Source organism: Rhinolophus sinicus, chromosome 12 (genome assembly GCF_057876585.1).
Source record: "Rhinolophus sinicus isolate RSI-liver-muscle chromosome 12, RSI-T2T, whole genome shotgun sequence".
Classification (NCBI taxonomy): domain Eukaryota; kingdom Metazoa; phylum Chordata; class Mammalia; order Chiroptera; family Rhinolophidae; genus Rhinolophus; species Rhinolophus sinicus.
The window spans coordinates 50549628-50576776 of NC_142512.1; the positions used below are offsets into that span (position 1 = coordinate 50549628).

A 27149-nucleotide genomic window follows, 5' to 3' on the forward strand; every position below is an offset into this window, starting at 1 on the left:
AGCAGAGCCAGAGATACTCACTACAGTTTGATAAAAACTGCCTCCTCGGTGCCTGGAGCAGAAAAAGCCTCCGGGAAGGACACCAGCAGGAACGCTGTGCCCTCAAAGTTTATCATCTAAGATTGATGAGAATTGACACACAGAGGACCATAGCCAACAGGTGACCAGCAAGGACCATGGAGTTGACACGTCCCCTTTCAGAACAACCATCAGACCTGAGAATCCACGTTCACTATGGCTTTCCCCTCCTGGGCCATGAGCTCCTGGATGAGAGGAATGTCAGATTCATCCAGGATCATCTCCCAGTATCCGGCCCAGGGTATATGCTCAATAAATTTGTGCCGGACGGATGAAGTAGGCTTGTCCCAGAAAGATGCAAGTAGAGACAGAGCAAAGATTTCCCAGACCTTGCCCAATTATTTATGCATCCCCTCCTTTAAAATGTGCAGCTTTCCCTGGAGGACATACACTGAACACCCCAGGCTATGGAGCTGCAGAGTGAAACTAAAATGGAGCTTGGACACTGCTCGCTGGCTTCTAAGGAGGAAGCGACCCCAGGGAACTTTTTTACCTTCTGCAAACCAGGAACATTCTATCTCCAGAAATCACAGCTCTAGGGAGCCCTGCCTGCTTGCTCAGGGTGGTGCTGCTACGATTGCTCAGGGTCCAGGACACCAAACTAAGAAACTAAACAGACACGAAGGTCTTCGAGGGGGAAGAAGGCAGAAAATGTACCTGGTGGGGACTGACCCCAGCAAGGCGGCGAGACTGGCCTCCCAGGTCCTTGTGGCATAAGTGAAAGGGTGTGTGGGGCCTGCGGACATCTGCTGCTCCCCAACATTTGCCCAGGATGTTTCAGGGTGCCCTGCGAGCCATCCTTTCAAATGAATTTCTTTCACTTTTTTCTACTCTTCTAAGTTGAAAATGGTCCTGGAACTGTTATAACCGTGATTCATGCTAGGATATACATTACTTACTGCATTAGTTTGCCAAGCCTGCCATAACCACAGTACCACAGATTGGGGGGCTTAAACAACAGAAATTTATCAGCTTATAGTTCTGGAGGCTGGAAGTTCAAGATCAAGGTGTCAGCAGGGTTGCTTCCATCTGAGGCTCTGAAGGAGAACGTGTTCCAGCCCCCTCTCCTTGGCTTGTACAGGGCCCTCTCTCCCTGTGTGTCTTCACATCGTCTTCTCCCTATGAGTGTATGTGTGTCTAAATGTCCCCTTTATATAAAGACACCAGTCAGATTGGATGAGAGCACATCCAAGTGACCTCCTTTTAACTTGATTACCTCTGCAAAGACTCCATCTCCAAGCAAGGTCACCTTCTGAAATATTGGGGGTTAGGACTTCAGCATGTGAATTTGGGGGGACATAATTCAATCCATAAACACCCAATCTCCTTCCTTTGGGACAGAAGCAAGACAGGGAGAGACTTGAGGAGAAAGAGATCCTGAAGGTCAGAAAAGACCATGAATGAAGAGCCCAGCATCCCCGGGGGGACGTGGACGTGGGGAGGACTAGGATGCTGCTTCCAGTCGGTTGTGGAGCCATGTGGTCCTTGAACGGTCTTCATTTTGTGATTGCACTTGGAGACGCCTCTTTTTCCTGTGCATTGACCCTCAGACGACATGAGCGAGCTGGTCCTCTGCCTCTGCAGAAAGTGGACACGCAGAATTCAGAGGTCTGTTCCCTACCTCCATTTCTCAAAGTCTTCAGTCCCCCTAATAACCTGCCGCCATATTGAACTAAGCTGCCACTCAGTGCTGCGCGTGCTCCTGCGTTACCTTGAAAATATTTGCCAGTTGTGACAAGGGAAGGTATCCTGTCACCTTCATACATTTTAAAGTTCTTTCGGCATTAGGCCAACCTGGGATCTAATACTTGTTGCGTCACTTACCACCTGTATGGCCTTGAGCAAATTACTTAACGTTGGTGTGCCTCAGTTTCCTCATCTTGCTGTGGAGATAATGGTAAGTCTCGGTGTTATTATAGTGATTAAGCAGGAGAGCATATGTAAAGCATGTACATGACTAATAAATGCTGGGCACTGTCTACCGCTGTATATATGCATGAGGCCTACTGCTTTATGCGTGTGCAACAAACAGCAAATGCTTTCTAGCACCTGTTGTGTGATACGTGTAGAGATACTAAGTGCTGTGGGGTAGTGGGCGCAGACCTAGAATCAGCCCCCATACAGCTCGCCCCTCTCCAGGGAAGCCAGGCTCCATCCCCCATCTCTGCACCCCATACACTTCCATTCAACCCCAAACGTCCTATTCTGGACATACCAGTTCCTTGGGTCACTTTAAGGGGACATCCTCTAATAAAGGTTGGCAGGGGGAAGTCATGCCTCAGAACAGAGTTCTGGGGGGATCCTGATTCCGATTCCCCCAGATAATCCCTAGCTCCATACATTCAGCAAGCAAAGCCAGGCTCTCTGCCCCCGTCTGTGGTTGCTTCTAAAACCCAGCACCCAGGCTAAAGAGTTAATGGAACCTCATTGCAGAGGGATTTCTCCATAATCTGTACACATGTCCCCGCGATCAGGACTGTGGGAGGTGATTCTATTCCATGGCAGTGGCTCAGGCCCTGGGCCCACAGCCCAGCGAACATCCACAGCCTTCTAGTTCAAATCAATTTCAAATTTAATTAAGAACAACCGAGGAGAAGGTCTCTGCAGGGCCATCACCCTGGAGTGTGGAGAGGGCCAAGGAGATAAGAATCTCATCACGAAACAGAAAGTTGGATGAGTCCCCACCACCGTCACCTGTGAAAACAAGCCAGTGATAACCACCAGGGTACAGAGGCACAAGGCGTTTGGGCTTAGGAGGAGCCAGAGCTGCGCCTGTGGATGGGGGAGCGAGGGAAGTTATGAAAAGCACCCCCAGAACAGTCTCAAAGAGAGCCACATCCCCGCTGTCCCCACTGGCAGCAGAAGGCCTCCCCCTCCCTCCCACCCCGCCCCGTGCCTCTCGGTCTCCCTCTCACCTTTCCCAGCCAAAAGGCCAGGCACCAACTCCTCCCTTAAACTGGTGTGAGTTAATAACCAGCTTCTGAGAAGGTCTCAGACAAGAAGACAGAGAACAGAAAGGGAAGAGAGGAAGAAAGCAGCACAGCCCCCGGCAAGTCTCTGGAGTTGGAGGCCTGGCAGGGGAGAGTGTGGAGAAAGATGAGGGCCTTGGCTGATTAGCCAGATGATGCCGGGTATTTCAAGTGTGGTTCACTGGCTCCCAGGATCAGGATAGCCCCCAATCTGAGCTGCTTCTGATCCATGCAGATCCCTAGGACAAGACTGTCTAAGGGGGCCAGAAAATCTGCATTTTAAGGTATCTTACAGGACATTTTTTGACCACACATTTTAGAAGCCTGGGATAGTCTAGACCAGGAATTGGCAAACTACAGCCCAAGGGCCAAATCCGGCCCACCGTCTGTTTTTATAAATAAAGATTTATTGGAACACAGCCACGCCCACTTATTTACATATTGTCTATGGCTGCTTTTGCAGTACAATGGCGGAGCTGAGCAATTGTGACAGAGATCCTGTGACCCTCAAAACCTGACCCTTTACAGAAAATGTTTGCCTACCCCCTGGTCTAGAAGAGTGACCTTCAACCTCAGCAGTATGTTAGAATCACCTGGGGAGCTTGAAAATTTACTAGTGTGGGCCCCCCTCAACTCAGTTAAGTCAGAGTGGGGGTAGGCGTAGGCTTAGGCATGGATAGATTTTTTTTTTTAAGCTCCTGAGGTCTAGACAAAGTTTGGAGAAACCCTGTGCAGTTATAAAGCTGGCAATGATTCAGAATTGTCTGCTGCCCCTTCCTCTGATGGTAAGCAACTTCCACGTTTGGTAAACAAATATTTATGGAGGACCTTCTAGTGTGAATGAGACACTAGCGCTAACAGGTGTTTCACCCATAACTGTCGTGACAGCCATACCTATCACGGGTGCATGGTCAGCTTTGTAATCAGGGAAACTCGGCCTGCTGTTTTCCCCCTTGGATGCCGAAGTCCTGCTCCCTCCTTGGGGACACAGCCTTCAGCTTGCTGCAGTGGCTTCCCAGGGCTGGCTGGCCCACAGACTGGTTGCGTCAGAATCACTTGGGGGAGCCTATTAGAAATCCGGTCTCCAGATCCCATCCCCAAACACAAACCCAACTCTCCTGAGCTGGGGCCTGGGGTTTGTTATGTTACTGAGCTCCCTGGTGGTCCTCACGGCATCCAGACGTAGGAACCCCCGGTACAGGGCTCTCTCTGAGGCTTAGCTGGAGAAAACTTTATTTCGAGCGTGTTGAAGGTTTTCTCCTTCCTAAGGCCAGCCAGGCCCAAAGGAGTCATTTTTCTTGCTCGCGATTTGAATTTGCAAAGTGGCTGGTCCTAGGCCGTGTCTTAGGCGGCAGGAAGGAGAAATCAGACACAGATGCCATGATCGCTGCTCAAGTTGGGGTGCATGTGTGTATGTGTGTGAATGTATGCACGTGTATTATGTGAGTGTGAACGTGTGTGTGTGACCGTGAGTGTATGCATGTGAGTGTGAACACGGTGTGCATACGTGTGGGCATGTTCGTGAATGTGAATGCATGTGCGTGTGTGTGTGTGTTTCACCACTTTAGGAGACACACTGCTGTCCCCTGAGGAAGAGCTGAGACTCTGCAGGTGGTCAGCCAAGCAGGGCTGGGCCACGGTGAGGAGAGTGAAGATGCCCAGTGAGCTTGTTTTCAGGCTCACATGCCTCAGCCGGGCCTGATCCTGCTGCCAGCCTTCGAATGCCCTCCACTACTTGCTGCCCTGGGAACTCAGGCAGGTGCTGCCACTTTTCTAAGCCTCAGTTTCCTCATCTAAAAACTTGGGACAATAAACATGCCTCTGTGATAGAGTATGGCGAGGAAAACCAAAAAAAGAAAAGATAACACCTTTAAATGCACAGTGCAGTGCGTTGCTCATTTGTTTGCCGTCTCATGAAATGTTTAGCGAGAACTTACTCTGGACAGGAAATAAAGCATTGAACAAAATTAAAAACCCTCCTGGTCTCATGGAATGTCCATTCTAATGGGGATGGGGAGGAGAACAAAAATAAACAACCAAGCAGACATATAATACTTTCAGATGGCAATAAAAGCTATAAAGAATAGTAAGCGGGGCCAGACGTCGCACTACTATGGGACATGAATATTGGTCATAATTTAAAAAACCATGCAGTCAATGGAGTGCCTTCCCATGTGGATGGTTTCGCTACTTCACTCCAGATTCCCTAACTTCCCAGGACTCAAATATAGTTATTTGTGGTTAAAAATTGAGCTTTCTATCAAGGCAGTTATGCAAAGCAAAACAAAATACATACATATATGTATAAAACAAGCAAGCAAACAAACAAACCCCACACTTTTGCCAGAGGTTTGCTTTTTCTGGCTTCTTTGCTAAGAGAGAATATTTATCCACATGCACAGCGAGAAGGTGGGGTCTGGGGAACGCAGCCGAAGCAAGACCCTTTTCCCCGAGGTCGCCAGCTGTCAGCCATCGGGATGGCAGGGACCTGGAGCCTGCCCCTGCACAACCCAAACTCTCATTTTAGGATGAAATTCTAGATGCATAAAAGACAGAGAAACCAAGATTGTGGCAGCTTTAGCCAACCACGCTCCCAGGGGGAGTTTTGTAATGGAGGAAGATTTTGAAATAACTCTCTTCCAGACATGAGAAATAAATCTCAGTTTCTGGTCAGAGGCTCAGACTAACTGGCTCTTGGAGTCACTCAGAAGAGAAATGCACCATCTCTCCCCTGCCGTGTCCTATCCCCACCCTGTGCCATTAGGGGCATGACAGTCTCTGTTCCATCCACCTGGCTTTCAAAGGACTTTCAAAGAATCAAAGAGTAAAACACTTTATGTTGACTATAGTTTCTCAGTCATCATTCAGGTTGTTTCATGCAAGCTACAGCCCTCGTGCTTTACGTTACTACTCATCCCCTTACCACACACACACACACACACACACACACACACACAGTCCACATCCAATGAGACAATGTCGAGAAGAGTTCCTTAAAAACTGCTGGACATATACAAAATGGAGCTGTTGTCATTATTCTGCATCAAATCAATGGGAGTCTCTCCCCAAGGCCGCACAGACACACACCCCAGGGCATCCCTCCAGTTGAGAATACTCAGAGGGCCATATGTATTTATCACCAGTTATAAGGAAAGGACAGCGAAAGATGAGAAGCAATGATATGAGATTCTGCCCAGACCAACTGCACTCTAAAGACATTCTGGAGTCTTCTGTTGATGGCCACCACACTCCCTCCTCAGAGCTCACGAGCCAAGAGGAAACAGACCAGAGAGAGAAGTTATCTCCCACTGATGCAGAAGAGCACTGAGTATATTATATTTAATGAGCTCTCACTCTGTCCCCAGACGACAGTATATACCAAAAAGTGCCATAGCAAAGAAGCCATGTTCCCTTTTTTCTAGGTATTGCAGAATCCTTGAAGACAACAGATATATTTTTAAATGACAATAACATCCAACTTCCTTTCTGCGACCACTAATACCTTATGTGATCTGGTTCCTACCTACTGTTCTGAACATATGCCCTACTTCTGCCTCATTTACTCCATTCCAGCCACACTGGCCTTTTGGCTATTTCTTGAACATTTTAACAATGTTCCAGCTTCAGGAACTTGGCATTTTCTGTTCAATCTCTCTTCAGAATGTTCTTTCTGCAGACGGGCCACTGGCTTGCTCCCAGACTTCATTCAGTCACTGCTCTTTTGTAACCCTCCAGGGAGGCTCTCCTGTTCTACCTGAGACAGCCCACGGTTTCTTTATCTTTCTTACCCTACTTTATTTTTTTTCTCTCCAGCACATATCACTGCCTGACATGAATGGTATGGAATTTGTTTATTGTCTGTCTACTTCACTAGAAATAAATCTCATGAGATCACCGACTTTGTTTCTTTGGTTCTCTGCTACATGCTTAATGCCTAACATATAATAAGTACACAATAGGTATTTATTGACTAAGTGAATAGATAAATGCTATAGTAAAATCAGAGCACAACATAATCTACCCAAACCACTCCCAGGCTGTTGTAGGGATATCCCACGTGAAGCACCCCCTCTTTCCTGGAACGTTTCCGCTAAGCACAGTTGTAAGAATCAAACCGTGTTTCCCTGATGACATTTATTATAAGAATCGGAGATGCATTTCTCTGGAAAAAGATGTGTACACCAGTGTACTATGAAATCTCAAAAAACTGTTTCGAATCCTATTAAAATACAACATGGTGGTTTTCTAAAATATTGGCTGCAGAGTTGCCGAAAACTCATATGTAAATGCTGAAGCAATAAGGCAAAGCACGTGCGAGTAAGGCGCACATGAGTCTGTGTGTTTGAGCTGCTGGCTTGCTCAGAGCTCATTTCACTCCACATGATGCCACCAGGGACTCTCCGGGGGACTCTCCGTGGGGACTCTCTGTGGGCTGGTGGAACAGACATCAGATGAGAGTCAGAGGACCTAATGTCTGTCTCAGCCCAACTCTGCCTCCGCAGCTGCAGGACGCGGGTCAAGGGTGCACGAATAACCACAATGACAGCAGCCATATTAATAATAGCTCACGCTCTGGAGGACTTATCGCAGGTCTGCAAGGTGCTAACAGCTCATATTCAAGATCTCAGTTAATTCCCCAAACCTACCTTTCAGGCAGGTTATGTAATTTCTCTGAGGTTGCACAGCTCTGGGATTCAAACCCACGGTTGTCTGACCCTCAAAACCCAAAAGACTCTACCTACCTTTTCCTTGTCTATGTAATGGCCCTAATTTTCCTGCTGTGTGCCCCTCACAGGGCTACTGTGAGGGACAAATGTCATGTGCTATGTGAACGTGCCTCACAAATGGTAAACATGTTCTTGTTGTCCCTTTACTCAAACCCACCCGACGGGCCTCTCCTGGGCCAGACTGCTCTGTGCTGTGGAATCACATGGCACATGTGACCAGACAGCAAAGGCAGTGACCTGTGGGGCATGCTGCTTGCAGGAAACACAGACAATGCAGAGAGAGAGAGAGAGAGAGAGAGAGAGAGAGAGAGAGAGAGAAGTTTGGTGGCACCAGGAACGATGAGGGTAAGACAAATGGTGAGCTGGTGAGATGCCATCCTGGACAGAGTTGACGGGGTCGACCTCTCTAGAGACAGAGCATTTGACTAGACCCCTAAACGGAGACAGGGGCGGGGCCTGGGGCTTTCTGGGGCAGAGCATTCCTGACAATGGGAACAGCATATGCGAATGGTGGGCAGATACACAGGCAGGGAAGAGGAAGGAGGCTGGATCGCCATGGATGAAGAGGAAGGTGGGAGTGAGGTTGGGAGGCAGTGAGGGGCAAGACCCCACCAACCGAGGAAAGACTTGGAAGTAGCAGGGTAATGGCGTCTGCTGAGCGACACCGGAAGGAAATCATTCAGACTGATCACTAAGTTGTCGTATTGCTCTGTAACTAGAATCACTCCTGGCAGCTCCCCAGTTCCATGAATCCAGCAGAAACAATTCAAATAACCTCACTGTGGCTCTACCCTGGCCTTCAACTTCTCCAGTGATTGCTTTGGGTTTTGTTTTGTTTTCCTAATCTGCAGACTAACTGCTGGGCACAGAGATCAGGGAACAGGGAAGTTTGTTGAGGTGCCACCACCTCCCACCTGGTTATCCCCTTCTTCCCTGCTTATTTGCATGAGATAACAGCAGAAAGTAGTTCATTGCAATTGAAAAGCAGAAACCAGGAGATGGAGTCCCAGCCAAGATGGTGGAGCAGGTAAACACTGCGTTTACCTTCTCTCACAACCACATCAAAATTACAACTAAACTACAAAACAAGCATCATTGAAAATCACCTGAAATATTGCTGAACCAAAGCTCTACAACAAAGGACATAGAGAAGGAAGCCACCTTGACACTGGTAGGAGGGCCGGAGACGCAGAACCAGCTGATCCCACACCCATGTGTGACCATTAAAAACTGAGAGGGATATTCAGCTACGAGGTCTCCCCTGAAGAAGCAGGGGTCTCAGCGCCACACCAGGCTCCCCAGCCCAGGATTGCAGTGCCAGGGAGAGAAGTTCCCAAAATGTCTGATTGTGAAAACAAGCAGAGATTGTGGCTCAGTGAGATGGAGGCAGCTGGAAAACCAGGTGTTCCTCTTAAAAAAACCGCGCAAGGACTTACTTGCTGATGGACTCATTCGCTCTGAGCTCCAGCACAGGGGCAGCGGCTCAAAAGGCGAAAAGGACTTACGGGGAGGAACTGAGTTGTCCAGCTGCAGGGCCAAGGCTGGAGGAGCAGCTTTCTCCGGGACGGAGGAGCTGGCGGAGGCCATTTTTTTTGTTGAGCCCTCCCCCTCCCTGCGTGCATACGCACGCACGCATACACGCATGCACGCAAGCAGACCCCATACCTCTCCATCCAGCTGATTAATGCCGTTCATTTGCCACACCGTGGTGATTCTGGGACCCCGCCCTAACCAACTTTCAGCATATCCAAGCCACTTTCAGTAACTTTTTTATACAAACCACCTGCCTTGGCTCACGAGGCAGACTTTCCTAGGGTCTCTCAATGGTTCACAGAACCCAGACAAGCAGCATCTGGCTGGAGCATGTCCTCTACCTCTGGCTGAGCAGCCCTAAGCCCGGCACTAGCAAAGCTGGCCTTGGTTTCTGACTTGGCCTCTCGAGGTGCTTCCAAGTATGGCGCAGGTGGCAGCCATCTGTGGATTGCTTGGTGGCTCTGGTCGGGTGGCCTCAGGTGGGGCATGGTCTGTGGGTGAACTTGACCTGCAGTGGGCCCCCTCCCAGGTGGCCCTAAGGCTGGCGCAGCCAGTGGCCAGCTTCCAAATGAGCTAGAGCATCACCCAGCTGCTTCCAAGGAAGACACACCCAAGGGGCAGATTGGGCAGACACCAGAGTCCTGCTGAGGCACATCCTGCTCTGTAGGGTCAGCCCCTAACCCACAGCTCTTCCACTATAGTTACAGCCAGTGCTCACAACCAGTAAGCCCAAGGCTCAATCCCTCCTGCTGATGTGCAAACAGCAACTAAGGCTCAACTACAAGAAGAGGGCACATGCCACACACACACCACACAAGGGACACACCTAGAGCACCTGGCTCAGGTGACCAGGGAGCCCCACAGGACACCTACTACATGAGGCCACTCTACTCAGACCGGGAGACACAGCAGCCCTGCCTAATATTAGAAACAAACACAGGGAGGCAGCCAACATGGGGAGACAAAGAAAACATGTCCCAAATAAAAGAACACAGAAAAGCTCCAGAAAGAACTAAACAAAATGGAGAGAAGTAATCTACTAGACTCAGAGTTCCAAACACTGGTTATTAGGATGCTCAGTGATCTCATGGAGAACTTCAACAAAGAGATAGGCAACATAAAAATGGAGATAGAAAACATAAAGAGAATCAGTGAGAAAGAAAGAATACAATAACAGAAGTGAAGAATACATTACAAGGAATCAACAGATTAGATGAAGCAGAGATCGAATCAGCGATTTAGAAGATGAGGGAGCAGAAAACACCCAATCAGAACAGTGAAAAGAAAAAAGAATCCAAAAACATGAGGACTGTTTAAGGGGCCTCTGGGATAATATCAAGTACCAACATTTGCATTATAGGCGGACCAGAAGAGGAGAGAGAGAACAAAGAATTGAAAACCTATTTGAAGAAGTAATGATGGAAAACTTCCCTAACCTGGTGAAGGAAATAGACTCCAAGCCCAGGAAGCACAGAGAGTCCCAAACAAGATGAACCCAAACAGGCCCACACCAAGACACATCATAATTAAAATGCCAAAGGTTAAGGACAAAGAGAGACTCTTAAAAGCAACAAGAGAAAAGCAGTTAGTTACCTACTACGGAGCTTCCATAAGACTGTCAGCTCATTTCTCAACAGAAACATTGCAGAGCAGAAGGTACTGGAAGAAAATATTCAAAGCGATGAAAAGCAAGGTCCTACAACAAAGATTACCCAGCAAAGCTATCATTTAAATCCAAGGACAGCTAAAAAGCTCCCAGACAAGAAAAAGCTAAAGGAGTTCATTACCACTAAGCCAGCAGTACAAGGAATGTTAGAGGGACTTCTTTAAGACTAAATAAATAAATAATAAAATGGCAATAACTACATACCTACCAACAATTACTCTCAATGTAAATGGATTGCATGCTCCAACAAAAGATGGGGGGCTGAATGGATAAGAAAACAAAACCTTTACATATGCCGCTTACAGGAGACTCACTTCAGATTGAAAGACACACACAGACTGAAAGTAAAGGGATGGGAAAAGATATTTCATGAAAATGGAAACAAACGAAAAAGCTGGGGTAGCAATACTTATACCAGAGAAAACAGACTTTAAAATAAAGACTATAACAAGAGACAAAGAAGGACCTAGTAATCCCACTTCTGAGTATTTATCCGAACAAATCCAAAATGCTACTTCAAGGGGACATGCTCATTCATATGTTCATTGCAGCATTATCTACAATAGTCAAAATATGAAGGCAACCTGGGTGTCCCTGAATGGATGAACGGATAAAGAAGAGGTGGTACATGTATACAGTGGAACATTACACAGCGGTAAAAAAAAAAAAAAAAAAGAAATCTTCCCATCTGCAACAACATGGAGGGACCTAGAGAGTATTGCGTTGAGTGTACTAAGTCAGACAGAGAAAGACAAATGTCATATGATTTCACTTATACGTGGAATCTAAAAGACAAAATAAACAAACAAACAAAACAGAAACAAACTCACAGATACAGAGAACATTTTGATGGTTACCAAATGCAGAAGGGTTGGGGGCAGGGGGGAAAGGGGGACGGGATTAAGAAGTACAAATTGGTAGTTACAAAGTAGTCATGGGGACGTGAAGTACAGCATAGGGAATATAATCAATAATATGGTAACAACTATGTAGAGTGCCAGGTAGGTACTGTTGAATAACTATGATGTACCCCTGATATTAATATATTATATGTTAGCTATATTTTAATAAAAATCTTCTAAAACAGGAAGGAAAGAAAGAAAGAAAGAAAGAAAGAAAGAAAGAAAGAAAGAAAGAAAGAAAGAAAGAAAGAAAGAGAAAGAAAGGGAGGGAGGGAGGGAGGGAGGGGGGAGAGAGAGAGAGAGAGAGAGAAAGAAAGAAAGAAAGAAAGGAAAACAGGAACCACGAGATATCATAGCAAAGGCGTCCCAAAGCAGGAAATGATAAGGGTTAGAGGTAATATATTACCGCAGAAAGGGAGCTGGAACTAATCAGAGCACTTAACCAAATGCGATTTCCCACATGCCTGCCCAGGAACACCCAATGCAAAAACCATTTGCATGCTGCCACTGCCGAGGGCATCTGCTCTTGCTGCAAAGGGGCACACGATTCAGAGGTCCTCCCATCTGCCGGATCAGCCTCTGGCCACAACCAACAGCTCCCTGGTGTGAGGTTCAAGGGTGGCTGGCAGTACACGGGTCTGCACTGTTCTGGTTTCTCTACCCAAGGTTAGTCAACAGGAAGCCCTCTCCTGTCCAAGACAACAACAGCACTGTTGCCTTTCAGAGCCTTGTGCTCGGCCGTGAGAGGCCAGATTCTAGGCTGTGAAGTGCTCTCCTTCAGAGTGCCGCTCAGAATGGGAGAAAGAGGAACTGCACGGGCAAAGGAGGGTCGCGATTTCTCATAGAAGATTCCCATTCATCCTCAGAAGGAACCAAACCTGCTGACACCTCGATTTTGGATTTCCAGCCTCCAGGGCTGTGAGACAGTACATTTCTGTTGTTTAAGTCCCCCAGCTTGCGGTTTGTTATGGCAGCTATGTTTCATTGCATTCTCATCACGTCCTCATGCCTCCCACCTCCTTCCCAGTCTTCCCGTAACTGTGCCAACTCAGCTTTCCCCAAAGTCTTGTTTAACTTCTCCAACCCCGATAACCTTTTCCTTCACTAAGTTCTACTGCAGTTTTAATCATGTCCATACAGCAGGACACTTATTAATGGTTTAAATCCAGTATTGCCTTTTATTTCCCTGGCATCATTAGATGAACAAAGATTTTATTTCCATGGTACTAAGCTCACTACACCCCGCCCCCCAACAAAAATACTTGGCTTAGTCCCTCCCTCCTTCAGATTTTTGTTTAAATATCATCTTCTTAGTGCAAGCTTCTCTGACCCTATTTAAAACATCAACTCGTCCACCACTCCCAAGTATCCCCAGCCCCCCTCACCTGCTGGAAACATGGCAGCTAAATAGACTGGTGATGAGTTGTTGCTTTCCTGGAGCTCACATGAGCTGACATAATTGTTTGGACATAAAGGATATCACATTCACTTCATTACTTATTTCATTTGCAGACAGTCCAGTATTCAATCTATCCTCGTTATTTTATTATGACTTTATATCAGTGTCCTTGATCTTGACTTTAATCTCAAGGGCAAGAATCTTTTCTAGTCTTTTTTAGTAAGCTTCTAATTTTAAAATCATTTTTAATTTACAGAAAAGTTGTGAGGTTGGTACAGCAAGTTTCCATATACCCCACACTCAATTTCCCCTAGGAGTACCATCTTACATTACCATGGCACGTTTGTCACATTGATGAATTCATACTGATATATTACTATTAAATAAAATCCATACATTTTTCAGATTTCCTTAGTTTTTTCCTAATGTTCTTTTTCTGTCCCAGGATCCCAGCCAAGATACCACATTACATTTAGTTGTTATAGGTCCTTACTCACTTTTTGGCTGTGACAGTTTTCAGATTTTCCTTGTTTTTTTATCGTTTTTGTTTTTTGTTTTTTTTTTTGTTACCTTAACAGTTTTGAAGAGTACTGGTCAGATATTTTGTAGAACGTCCCTCAATTTTTATTTTTATTTTTTGGTCCAATGCTTTTCTCCTAATTAAACTGGGGGTGAGCTTTGAGAAAGAAGACCACAGAGGTAAAGTGCTGTCCTCATCACACCATATCAATGTACATACTCTCAACATGATATTACCCTTGATGTTGACCTTGACCACCTGGCCTAGGTAGTATTTGTCAGGTTGCTGCACTGTAAAGTTCCTTCTTTCCTCTCCTTTCCTTACTGTGCTCTTTAGAAAGAAGTCACTAGGTCCCATCTCCTTGAGGACAGAGTATCTACATAAATTATTTAAATTCTTCTGCACAGAGAGTTGTCTATTCTCCCCCATTTATTTATTTACTCAATCATTTATTTACATCAGTATGGACTCATGAATATTTTATACTTTGGGTTATAATCCAATACTACGTTATTTATTTTTTTGCTCAAATTGTTTCAGCTTTGGCCATTGAGAGTGCTTTCATTTGGTTCCTGTGTTCCTTTCGCATACCCCCACCATTGTGTATATGTGTGTTTTGGGTTTTGTTTTGTTTTATCTGTTTGTATTTTAAGCATTTCCTTACTTTCTGGCACTACAGATGCTCCAGGTTCATCTTGGATCCTGCCTGCCTCAGCCCTAGAATCAGCCATTTCTCCAAGGAGCCCTGGTTCTTTTTACCAGAGAACAGTACATGGCTGCTGAGGTATTGCTAATTCTAAGCCCTCTCAACTGACAGAGCAAGGAAATATATATGTGTATACTAATCTGTGTCTACACACACATACACACGTACACACCCATGCACATGTGCATATTTTATAAATGTGTATATGTAATCATCTGTATCTATACTAAGCTAAATATGAGCTCATACTGATATTTCCAGCTCTAATCCTCTACCACATGAATGATTCTCACCTCCTCCCACTGCTTATCTCTAAAGTTCATTTCAACAATGAGCAACCAGGTTCCTACTACCCACCATCCACTTACTTAATCGTTCAGTTCTAGTACATAGATAAAGCAGCAGCAGCACTGGTAAACCTCACCCCGCCTTGGGAAACAACCTACTATGTGTCAAAGCACAATGACGCTCCTTTTGCCTTGAGTCTTACAGACTCATTTCCAATATTACTTAGTTCTATCCTCTTTCCTCTCTACTTTTTCAGTAAGGTTGTTTTACACATTTGTGGTACACTTTGATTCTTCTGTCACATCCCGCATTCCATCCTGGGATCCCCCAATGTCCTAAATACATATTTTTTAATTGCATAAAGATTTGCTCTTTTGGCCGTAAAGGTCTATGGGTTTTGACAAAAGCATAGTGTCATGTCTACACCACTACAGCATAGAGCAGAATTGTTCCATTGCCCTAAAAAATTCAGGGCTTCACTTATTTACCTCTCATTCCCTCCTAAACCTCTGGAAAGCACTCGATGTTTTGCCATCTATATTTTTGCCTTTTCCAGAATATCATAAAAGTGGAATCACACAGTATGTAGCCTTTTCAGACTAGCTCCTCTCACTCAGCGATGTGCCCTTAAGATTCGTCCATGTTTTTACGCGGCTCAACAGCTTATTTCTTTTTTGTCACTGAATAGTATTCTATTGTATGTATGCATTCAAGTTTCTCGATCCATTCACCTACGAAGGCTATCATAATTGCTTCCAGTTTGGGTGATCATGAATAAAGCTGCTAGAAATATTCATGTGCAAGATATAGGTTTTCAAATCAGTTAGGTAAATATCCAGAAGCATAATTGCTGGATTGTATGGTAAGACGATGTTTTGCTTTGTAAGACTTTGTTGTTTTTGGTTTGCTTTTGGTTTTAGCAGTATTGAGACATATGCAGGCAAACATTTGATAGTGTTTGGTGGATTCAGTTGCTTATAGACGCAGTTCTTGTAAGAGGGTCCTTTACTTGTGTAGAAAGGAAGGGAAGTCCCTGGCATATCTTCCTCCATTGCCAGAAAAAACAATCAGGGCGCCTCAACACTGAACGTTCTTGAACGTGGGGTCACAATCCATGCCTTCGTCTGCACCTAAACTCCTTTCAACTCAGCCATGGCTTGTGATTTCTGAGATAAGACATGTTAGAGGAATAATAATTGCTATTAACTGCTAGGGCATCTCTTAATGTTTAATTGGGTGGCCCAACTGAAAAACACATTTTCTTTGATTCTTTACTTGCGTTTGCACTCTTACGCAGCCATTTTCACAAATCCAAACAGTCTTACTACCACACCCAGAGAGAAGAGAAGCCCATTTTTCCAGGGGGGGAAAATACCATTAAAGAACCTGAGCTCTTTTAGAAGCTATCAGACCTTCCCAGCAGGATCTGGCTCCCTGCCCCATCCATAGGAGGACGAAAGAGCCTGTCCTTTTTCTTTGCCAGTGTGTGATGACCCCAAAGGGGACTTAGGGTGTGCCTGTATTCTCCTGCTGACCTCTGCAGATTTAGCCCAGGGCAGTGGGCTTGGGACGTCAGCATACATGAGAATCACCTAGAGGGCTTGGTAAAACCCAGATTGCTAGGATCCATGCCCACAGTGTCTTATTCAGAGTCAAGAATCTGCATTTCTAATGAGTTCCCAAGTGATTCTTGGAGAACCACTTCCCTAGCCTAGAGGACTAGGTTTCAGGCATCCTGACCTGTGGCCATCTTTGGGACTTGTCTTCCCTGCTGAGATGGGAGACAAAGCTGAATGGCGAGCTTGGGAAGGTTGAGCTGAGGGTTGGGGAAGGAGGGCCAAGGAGTCTCAACATGTTGATACTAGTCACACATGTCACCTCACACTCTGAAAATGGCTCAGTACTATGGAAATATAGGCTTTTGGAAATTATATGGACTACAGTGGCCCCACCCCCTTCACAGAGCCCAGTGGGTGGAGTCATCTCTCACACAGCAAACCAGAGCAGAACAGTGAGGACCTAGAGCGTCTGGCTGCTCTTACAACAGCGGAGTGGTTCTTCTCCGTTCAAGGCAGCACAGGTGCCTGCTGCACTCAGCGCTGGAGACGGCAGAATCAAGCCCATGAATGGAATGACAATATTTGAATTGCCATCTCAAAGGGAAATGAACAGAGCATAGCTGCTCCCTCCATCCACCGCCTCTAGACACACACACATGCCAGCACTCCAAGAGGGTGGGAAATGGGCAAGTGGGGAAGATGAAAGATTATTGTTTTAACAGCAACATCAGTTAAAGCAGTAATTCGTGTTTGACCACACAGGGTAACGATCACCAAGAAGATGAGAGCGCTGAAATTCTCAGCTGAAAAACCACGGGGGGCAGAAGAACCAGGGTTGATGTCTTCAGTTCCTCCCCCCCCACATAAAACAACTCCAGCCATCTTGTCCTTATAAGCCTGGGAATTGTTCACCTGAGCAATTCATTGTATTTGTTGAAGACGAATGAATTTCCCAAAAGGTGTTTGGAACCCAGATCTCAGAGCAACCTGGGAAGAAAGGTATGTGAGTGGCTGAGGAAGGCAGGTTGGGAGAAGAGGCTTTGTCTTCTGTCCCTTAGATTTTAAATATTATTAGATGATTTCCTTGAAATTCTAATAAGCAGGTCGAAGTATAAATTACAAGATCTCTAACAGAGTCAGAATAGAAATGGTGCAGGAGCGGGCAGACAATTGCCATGGCCGGATGGGTTTCAGGTTTGGTCTTTGCAAAGACAAAGCTCCCATTGAGCAGTGGAGAGGAGATCTGGGGGAGAGGAGGGAGAGCCCAGGGAGGGTTTTCATTACCCTGATCATCCCCTCGGCCAGGGAGGACGGAGAAGGAAGGAAGCATAGCCCCACCTGGCCAATGTGCAGCTGAGAATGACATTTTGGAATAAAGCACACACCTGATATTTGTGTCTCCTCTGGAGCAGGGTGGAGACACAAAACAAAGATGGGAAAAGACAGAAACAAGCCCAGCTATGCATTCAGAGAAACGTAAAAAGCACAAACACCAGAGGAGAGAGTGGACTCTTGGTAGCAAACAACTATGCCGTGATTTGCACTAGGGAGAAGGGGTCTTGCTGAGGGAATATGGGAGACTAGGTTGCTACTTCCCTCATTTTGTTTATGAAGCCTTTTCAAAACTTTGAAGCCGGGAAAGTCTGTTGAAACCGCCACTCTTTCAAAGGCAGTAGAGCAACGTGGTTACGAAACCAGGATTTTAGGGTGAGGATTTCAATCCTACTCGGGATAATTACTAATAAATGCTGTCTAAGCTCCATGTTTCTCATAGGGTTTCTGCGAGCATTTAAATGTGAACATACGTAAACATTAGCGGTGTGCCTAGCGCTTAGAAGTACCCAACAATGTGTAGCTATTTTTCTTCAGCCTCCTTGCGCCTTGAGAAAAGAGGCTCCAAGCAGCACCGGGATCTTCATTAGCCTTTGATGACTCTCAAGATGAGCCATCACTGAAAGACCTTCACCCGATTGGTTTCTTGCTGAAGTTTCAACATTTCCAGTTTCTTCTCCAGAACAGCTGGTCCCAATCTACTAAATAACCCCTTTGTACACTTGAAGACCGTTATTAAGATTCCCTTTGGCCATAAACATATGAAGAAGTGTTTAACATATGAAAAAAAAAATGTTTAACCTCACCAGTAATCAAAGACATCCAAATCAAAACAACAAAATGCAATTTTTGCCTATCAATTTGGTAACTTTTTTTAATGATAGTACTCCATGCTGGTGAGACTAGGGTAAGGCAGCAATTTCGTACATTGCTGGTGGGAGCATAAATTGGTACAATCTTTCTGGAAAGCAATTTGGCAATATGTTATCAAGACCCTGAAAATTGTTCTTACCCTTTAACCCAGTAATTCCACTTCTGGGAAGCTATCTGAAGGAAATAATCAAAGAATCAGACAAAAGATTTCTGCTCCATGGGACTTGTTAGAGCACACAATATTTCGATGTATGGATAACTGAAAACTACGTTGAAGTTCAGTGATGTCGTGACATATGAAAAGTTATTAAAAGTCGTGTTAACAAGGGATATTCAAGGACATGCAAAGTGGTCACCATTATGGTGAAACGCAAGCACACACAACAGGGGATACAAAATTAAACACTTCATTACATAATTATTAATACTTCATTTTTATATGTACATAGAAAAAGACGAGATGCAAATACAGCAAAATAGTTAATAGTTCTTCTTAGAAGGTGATAGAATTACGAGTGGCTTTTAGTTTCCTTCTTTATAATTTTATAATAAAAACACTGTTTGTAAATTTTTCATGTGGCCTTATATATGTTTCTAAGTATAATAGTTCAGTGTGGTCCATATGCTGCCATAGTATATTGTCCAGAATCTAAACAATGGACTATCAGGGGTTGAAGAGTGTTTCTGGAAAGGGCTGGATAGTCAATAGATTAGGCATTATGGGACATGTGGTCCCTGTTTCACCTATTCAACTTTGCTGTTGCATGGCAAAAGCAGCCATAGATAATATGTCAACAGTGCACAGTGCACATGGCTGTGTTCTAATAAAGCTTTATTTATAAAATTAAGCGGTGAGTCTTTCAGCCCGTGGCCTGACTTTGCTGGCCCCTGGCCCAGATGATCTGAATTTCTCTCCAAAAATGTATAGTGTCAGATAAATACCGTTGAAGAGACTGCTAGAAGAGTAGGAGGAGGTAAAATTCTCCCCCATCCTCCTAATGAGTCAATCGGTCTAAAACTTTTATACAGAAGCAGTCAGCAAGGGGCATTCTTCATGGGCCTTGTTTATTCACCTCTGCACAGGTATCCTGTCTTCCTGACCATTGGCAACCCCTTCTGACTGGTTGTTCTAAACCACCTGCTTTAGTCCTTCATGTAGATGATGGCGAGGGGCGGTAAGAAAGCCAGAACTCCGAGTGATGACAGGAATGGAGCTGCAGACTTGGAAGAGTTGATGGCTAGTTGGAGATTTCCACTCTCTACCATCCGTGTGGCTGTAGACGGTTCCAGATTCCTAGGCCTGTTGCTCTGTTTTCCTTCTGGCCACTGTGTTCTGGAAGGAGGGAAGGAGAGAGACAGAAGATTGAATATATGTTTGCTGCATCCCAGGCAATGTTCAAAGTGGGGGCAAGAGATGTTTTGTTCTTTTGGGGGAGGAGGGAGTCTCAGTTTTATACAGAGACAAATTGAACCTTCAGCAAGGGCACGTATGCACCTATGTATACATTTAATTGTATGCATGCACTTATGATATGAAGCTTTGAAATTTCCCTTCTTGGCACTGAATCTTTCATACTCACCTTGGTATATCCACAGGTCATCACCAGGTGTAGGTGGTCTTTCTCTCCACCCCCACCTCCCTTTCCCTGCCTTAATGCCTGTTGTATGTTTCCAATGGGAACAGTGTGTCTAAACCATTTCAGACATTGGACACTTGTCCAGGAGGCAGGAATGGCATTTCACTGTGTATCAGACCTCGTGATGTGACAAGAGGTTATAAGACGAACATGATATTCCAGGGGCCTTTACTTCCTTGTCATTTTTCCCTACAACCAAATCAAGTGAGAAGTTGAGAATCACCTAGAGAAAACTGCCCAGCTGGGAAGAAAAGCCAGTCATCCGGGGGTTATCCCAAGATCCTCTTCTGGCTCTTGGGTTTGATCTCCCTGATTAGTTTGATCTCACAAATGTATTTTCTCTTGACTCTAAGTCCAGGTACTGAGTCCATGAGATAGGCTCTGATGTAGGCCAGCTTTCCATACCGACTCCCCCGTGCTGCCACTTAAACCGTAATGAGGGAAGAGAGGAGAACAAGAAGAATTTGCGTGTAAAAAATGAAAAGCTCTAATGGCTTATGTTGCTCGGAAACTCTCTCTCCCATCATCACCATGACAGAAAATATTCATACCCAACCCTCACCTCCACCTACACTCTCCGTTACGCTGCCTGTCTATGACTTGTTTTCCTGTTCAAGATTGACCTTACCTTAGTGAGTGTGTTACTCTGATTACCCCGGATGGAAGTGTTTGGTTATTGTTTAGCTGGAGCAAGGTCACGTTGAGGACCCATTGTGAATTGTGCTGTTGCATACCATGTTCTTTTTTCTTTTTTTTTTTCATTAAATCTTATTCAATACACAAATATTGGGAGTACCCTTGTGTATAGAAAGATCATAGGATTAGAAGTCATTCATGCAGCCTGCTTTTTAGGCACTTTCTCTATAGAGGACGGGCCTCGGTTTGAAATGCAGTTCTATTACTTCTCAGCTGTGTGAATTCCTTTAATCTGTCCGGGCTTATCTTTCTTCCACATAAAGGGAAAAAGAACAGTGTGGGGGTGGGACACATAATGATATCCATCCTGCAGAGTTGTAGAGTTGGAACAAGAAACCTTATGTGAATGCCCGGCACAGTGTAGGTGCTCAGAATATTTCCTTCCTTCCTCGCTTCTTTAAGCAAGGAATGGTGCTAACAGCTCTGAGAGAAGAGCATTACCTGGCCCTGCTCCCCAAGTGTGAGGTCTTTAGAGAGCAACATTTGTGCACACAGGTAACTCGAATGTTGGGCGTACTATGAATGGTCATGTGACGTACTGTTGGAACAGAGAAGAGGGAGAAACTCATCCTATTAATAATACCTGTATTAGTGAAGGCTTCAGGGAGGGTGCAGCATTTGAGATGACCCTTGAAGGATAGGAATGGAGATGCCAGAGAGGCTTCTGGGCAGGTGAACTGTCAGAGCACAGGCTAGAGAAAGGGGAGGACAAAGCACTTCGGGAGACAAAGCTCTCAGGATGGCTGGACAGTCAGGTGCGTAGAGAACCCAGAGTGAAAGTGAGACTAACATGATTTAAGGAGGCCAGCTCATGAGGGAGCTATGAACACTGTACTGAGAATGTGACACGTTATTACAGGGCCACGAGATTCTGAAAGCAGGAAATGACATTATCAGAATGTCATTTTAACAGGGTGAACATACGTCTCTGCCCAGGACAGTCCCATCTTGTAATTATTCAGAGAACTCCCTTTTACTCACAAAAAAATGTTTCCATTTGGACAATAAATTACATGGCCACCCTATTTCTAAGTCACCCTGCTGTCAATGGGAAACAGAAACGGGGGCAAAAAGAGGCTAGATCCAGAGAGACCAGTTCACATGCCACTTCAACTACCTGACTCCTAGGACATAAACCCTCCAAAGGCAGAGTATAATGAAAATGGAAAGAAAGAACTAGATCGAAGACCTGTTTTGAAGGTAGATTCAGTAAGACCTACGGACGGCTAGACGAAAGGAGTGAGAAATAAGAAGGCATATGCAATGGCTGATAAGTTAGTCTGAGGTGTATTGAATTAATGGCATGAGCAGGACACTTTTGAGTAGAAGAAGAGCCAGGAGCTGGAAATGAGAATCTGGACCATAGAAGAGGTCAGAGCTGGAGACGTGGGTTTGGCAGACTCTTGGGTAAAATCACAGCTGAAGAGGGAGTGTGTGAGCCCACCCAGGGAGAAGGCAAACAAGATGACACTTGGGGCACACTGACAGAGGACCATGAGTCACATGCAAAAGAAATAAAGACCCAGGGAGGAACAGAATCATGGACGCCTGGGGAGAGGAGAGTTGGGAGATGACTGTTTGGATCAACAGAGCCAGACGCTTCTGAAGGACTGAGTAGGAGGCAAGAGGGCAATTAGAAGGACCTTTGAAAGTTTGACTGCACCAAAGCACTGGGGGCAGAAGGCAAGTTGCAGTGGGCTGAGGAGTGGGTGGGAGGCCAGGAAGTGGTGTCTGTCAATAAGCATAGATGATTCTTTGGCTAGATCTGTGAGTGACAGGAAGGAAAGAGATGAGACGGTGGTTTGAGGGAATAATCAAGAGAAGGGAGGCATTTGGGGGAGTTAATTGGAACCTGAGTGTGTTTGAACACCAAGAGGAAGACGCTGGCAAAGAGAGGGAGATGGAAGATGCCAGAGATAACCACTTGGGATAAGACAGCAGCACATGGTTTCTGTGTCAGTGAGGGGCCAGCCATAGGCAAGAGGCGGGGCTCCACTTTCTCTGAGCCAGTTGGATGGAACCAAGGATGTAACACAAGAAAATTTTGAGGTGGGTGGATGATAAGATGAGGCAGTGAATGGTGGTGATGGTGGTAGTGGTATTATTCCCGACAATTGATAGTTACTATTACTTTCTGTTTACATATACTGTTTGAGTTAATCCTCACAGCAACCCCATTTTACATGCGAGGAAACTGAGTCTGACAGAGGCTAAGTAAATTGCCCACAAGCAACTGTAACTGCAGCAGAGCACTGGTTTAAACCCAGTGGCACAGCCAGACTCGTAGGCCACTTGGAGTCAGTATAGACCAGTGGCGTGGTCCTCTCAGTAGAGCTGGGGGTGAAGTCATCTGCTGTGAATGACGGGGGTGGAATGTTAAGGCCTGAGGAGGGAGGAGAAGAGTTGAAACAGCTGCTGTGAAGAATGCAATATGGATGGGCCTGGGAAGAGAGAGGGCACGGACAGCTTCCCAGGGGTGCTGAGAGCTTCCAGGAGATTCCATCTTGTTTTTATCGTCCTTACTCCCAACCCTATTTCCTGCCCTAAACCTGCATCCCACACTCTTCTCATTTCTTTTGTTGTCCTCTCTCCACTTATCCCTCCCCAAGGGAATGAAGAGTTGTGTGACTCAAGTAGCATGGATCAAAGATTCTTCCAACCGCGAAGGCTTGTTGGTGACAGCCAGGGGATGGAGCCCGGAGGTCATCCACAGATCCTTTGCCCTACCAAAGAAACGCACAGCCTGAAAGGTTTAAGGAAGCAGTGCATTCAGTGGACAATAATGATTGCAGATGGAAGGTCTGGGAGCCCAGGTCCCATTACATGGGCCCAACCAGTCGAGGATGAGAGCTGGACTCAAAGAACTTCAGCCAGGTGAACTGGCCATGGCTCTTCTCTCCAGTCACCAGCTTCGATTCCATTAACGGGTCTGTCTATTCCATGAGACCTTTTTCTATTGGAGGCCTATTGATTTTAGTTAGCAACCCGTGAAGGGGAATTCTTCATTGGAGCCCAGAGCTTAAATCGGTACCACTGATTCACTGATTTGACTGCTTTGAAAAATGGTAGCAGGCTGACACAGGCTGGCCCTCCCTCTTTGGAAAAACTCCGTTGAATTATTAACTGAAGGTGTTGGCCTGGAAGACCGAGGGACGGGCGTGAAGACACAAGAATACTGCTTGTTGGATGTGGGCCCACCGGCTAAAACAGAACTATTAAGCCATTGGTCGAATTAATAAAATCCATACGAAACCAGAGTCTAGAAGAAGCTGGGCTCAATTCAAATTTCCATAAAAGCAGCTAACAGGACCAGGGAGTTGGCACTGAATTCTAGAAGTGTGCTGGTTTCATGCCTTCAAGACGTCATTTTCAACCCATTGGGACACAGGATAGAAAATCTGTGGGCTGGTAGCTTCCAGAAGCTTTTATTAGAATCTTCTCAGGGATCTCTTTTCCACAGGGCGAGAAACTTACTTGTGAGACAGTCATCATAGCTGCCTCTTTAAAATGCAGAAAAAGCACAGGGAAAATGACCGGAGTCTCTCTTTGGGCTAAAATGGAATCATTTGAGGGGATACAAGCAAGTGGGGCTCTAATTTACATTTGAGTGCGTCTAGCTGTGAGATTAGGGGCCAGGGACAGGAGAGATGGAGCTCCCTAGGGAGAATTCTGTTAAATTTTTGTGGATTCAGAATTCATGGGGCAATGCTTCAGACGCAGCAATGTGTGTGCGTGGTGCAAGGGCGCGCGCGCACGTGCATACACACAGACAGGTTGGGCTTCTGAAGAGATGTGTCCCATTATCCCGCCCAAGTTAAAATAAAGCCCATGCCTCCCTGTGACCCTGCTTTAAATTGGATTCCCCTCCCACAGGCAGGAGTCTTCTGAAAACCCTGGCCACGTCCAACTCTGCAGCAGATTACCATCTTTCCCTTAAGTCGCCCTGAAAAGCAGCCCAGGGGCGAGAAATCCCTCCTTCTTCCACCCGATCCAACATTTCTCTAATTAATGCAGGAGAAAATTAATTACAGAGGGATTTTCGAGACCTCGCGTCTAATGACCAGCCCCACTCCCCCGCCTCCTCCCCGAACTGCGGCTCCCCATTGGGCCCGCCCAGCCCCGCCCGCCCCCTGCCTCACCCCCTCCCCTCCCTTCCCAGAACCGCGAACAATACCACAAGCTAATTAGGCAGGGAAAGAGTTTCTTGGCAAAGGGGGCTGAGTGCTAGGTCAGTACCTTGAACAACCCAGAAGAAAAACAAAACAGCATTAAAAGAAAAAAAGAAAGAGAAGAAAGAAAAAAAAAAACCTGCTAATCCCAAGCGCATTTCCGCCAAATATTCTCCTTTTCAAGTGTTTTCTTCCTGGTAAACAAAGTTCTGTCGCTGGCTCTGGCGATTTTAGGACACGGTTGCTTAGTAATATTGGGGAAAACACGAAGTCCCCACCTCAGCCCCATTTTGTTTCTCTTCTCTCCTGCACACTTCACTGTGCGCCCCCGACACATTCCCACAACACCAGGGACTGCCTGTTTGTAAAGAAGATCTGGGTTTTCTTTCTTTCTTTTCTTTTTTTTTTTTTTGGCCAGCTGCTTCCCAAAGCCAAGCCAAGAACAGAGATTTCATGTCTTCTAGACCAGTACGGCCCAGTAGAACCTTCTGCGGTTACAGGAGTGTTCTAACCTGCGCTCTCTGATATGGTAGCTGCTAGCCACATGTGGCTGTTGGGCCCTCGACATGTGACTTGCGTGACTGAGTGACTGAAAGTTAAATGTCATTAAATTTTAATTAATTGACATTGAAAGAGCCACACACAGCTTATGGCTTGGAGCGCAGGGGCTCCTGACAAAACCCCTGTGGGCTGAGCTGGCAGAACCGCTGAAGGGACAACCATAGAGCTGGGTGACACTGTGATTTTAGTGAGGGACAGAGGATGATTTAGTGCAAGGAGCCCACCGGTCAGTCTCCATTTGAATGCAAGCCCGTCTTCTCTCTGTGTGGCCTTGGGCATCACCTAACTCTTCTATAACGTCCCATTCAGACAGGTGTACCTCAGGGTCAGGGGATGCCAAGTCCCCAGCACACAGGTGAGTGCCTTAGTGACCCCATCCACCTGGAATTAAGAGTGCACCTGGCACGGCCCACTCTGCAACCCTGCTCTTCTGGACTTGCAGTTTTGCTACCAGAATGACATGTTGTGTCCTACCTTCATGCCTGAGGGAAAACTCAGCCTAGAATTTGGCTTTGGCCTCAGTGATTCCTGTTCAACTAAAAAGTCCTAAAGACTCAGCTTTGGGAATCCCCTGAACTGGGAAGCCTTTTCTTCTCCTCTCTTGCCCCCCTCCCCCCCGTCCCGTCTCTTTCTATCTCTCTCACACACACACCCCCATAGCTGGGCTGGATGCCCTCCCACAACCTCGTCTCTGTGAACGTCTGGTCCTCTGCACTTACCTACAATCTTGTCTTTGAATGGCCTTTTCCTAAATCCATCGTCCCCATTAGAAAACGAACCTTTGAGGGTGCAGCCTGTGTTTGACTTTGTTTTGCTTTCCAATAGTGTTCCCAACATCCAGTCCAGCATCTAGCACACAGTCACTTCTCAATAAATATTTGTCAGCCATGAAACAGCAATTATTCACCACAGTTTACATCCTACACCAGGGGTCAGCAAACTATAGCCCGCAGGCCACATCTAGCCCCCACCTGCTTTTGTGTGGCCCTCACGCTAAGAAGGGTTCTTAGTTGTTGCTGATGATGATATTTAAATGATTTGATCTTAAAATGTTATCTAAGCACCTACATAATATCCCTTTATTTTGCCTCTTGACCTGCAAACCCTAAAATAGTCCCTTTCTGGCCCTTTAAGAAAACGTTTGCCAGCCTCTGGGCCAGATCCCTAGAGCAGCTGCCGATGTGGGTTAGTGTAGCCTGCAGTCAGAGAGAGGGAGAAAGGGTGCTGGCGGAGGGATGCTGAGAGAGGACCCAACGCTCACATATTGGACAATTTCAACAGCCGAACCCAGGGAGCTGGGTGGATGGGCCGCGCCCACAGGGATGCACCAGTGGGGCAGCGGGACAGGCCATGCCTTGTGCTTCCTCCACCCACCTGCCTCGCTCCTCACACCTCAGGGCGTGGGGGTTGAAGGGACACATGCTGTGGACTGCCGAGAAAGTTCTGCCTTGCCCACCCTTGAGCCATGGCAAATGGCAGAGGGGCTTTTCTGGCTTCCGTGTTGTGGTTTGGCTACGTTAAGCAGCAGTTTCCA

General features: G+C 46.1%; 1 long non-coding RNA gene across 1 annotated transcript; it reads right to left on the reverse strand.

Moving 5' to 3' along the window:
- Positions 1-18967: 18967 nt before the first annotated feature.
- LOC148756583 (uncharacterized) lies at positions 18968-26063 on the reverse strand. Its single transcript, XR_016022985.1, has 2 exons — positions 25194-26063; positions 18968-19885 (listed from the first exon to the last, which is right to left on the reverse strand). It is a non-coding gene; the product is annotated as an uncharacterized LOC148756583 (long non-coding RNA).
- Between the last annotated feature and the right edge of the window lie 1086 nt (positions 26064-27149).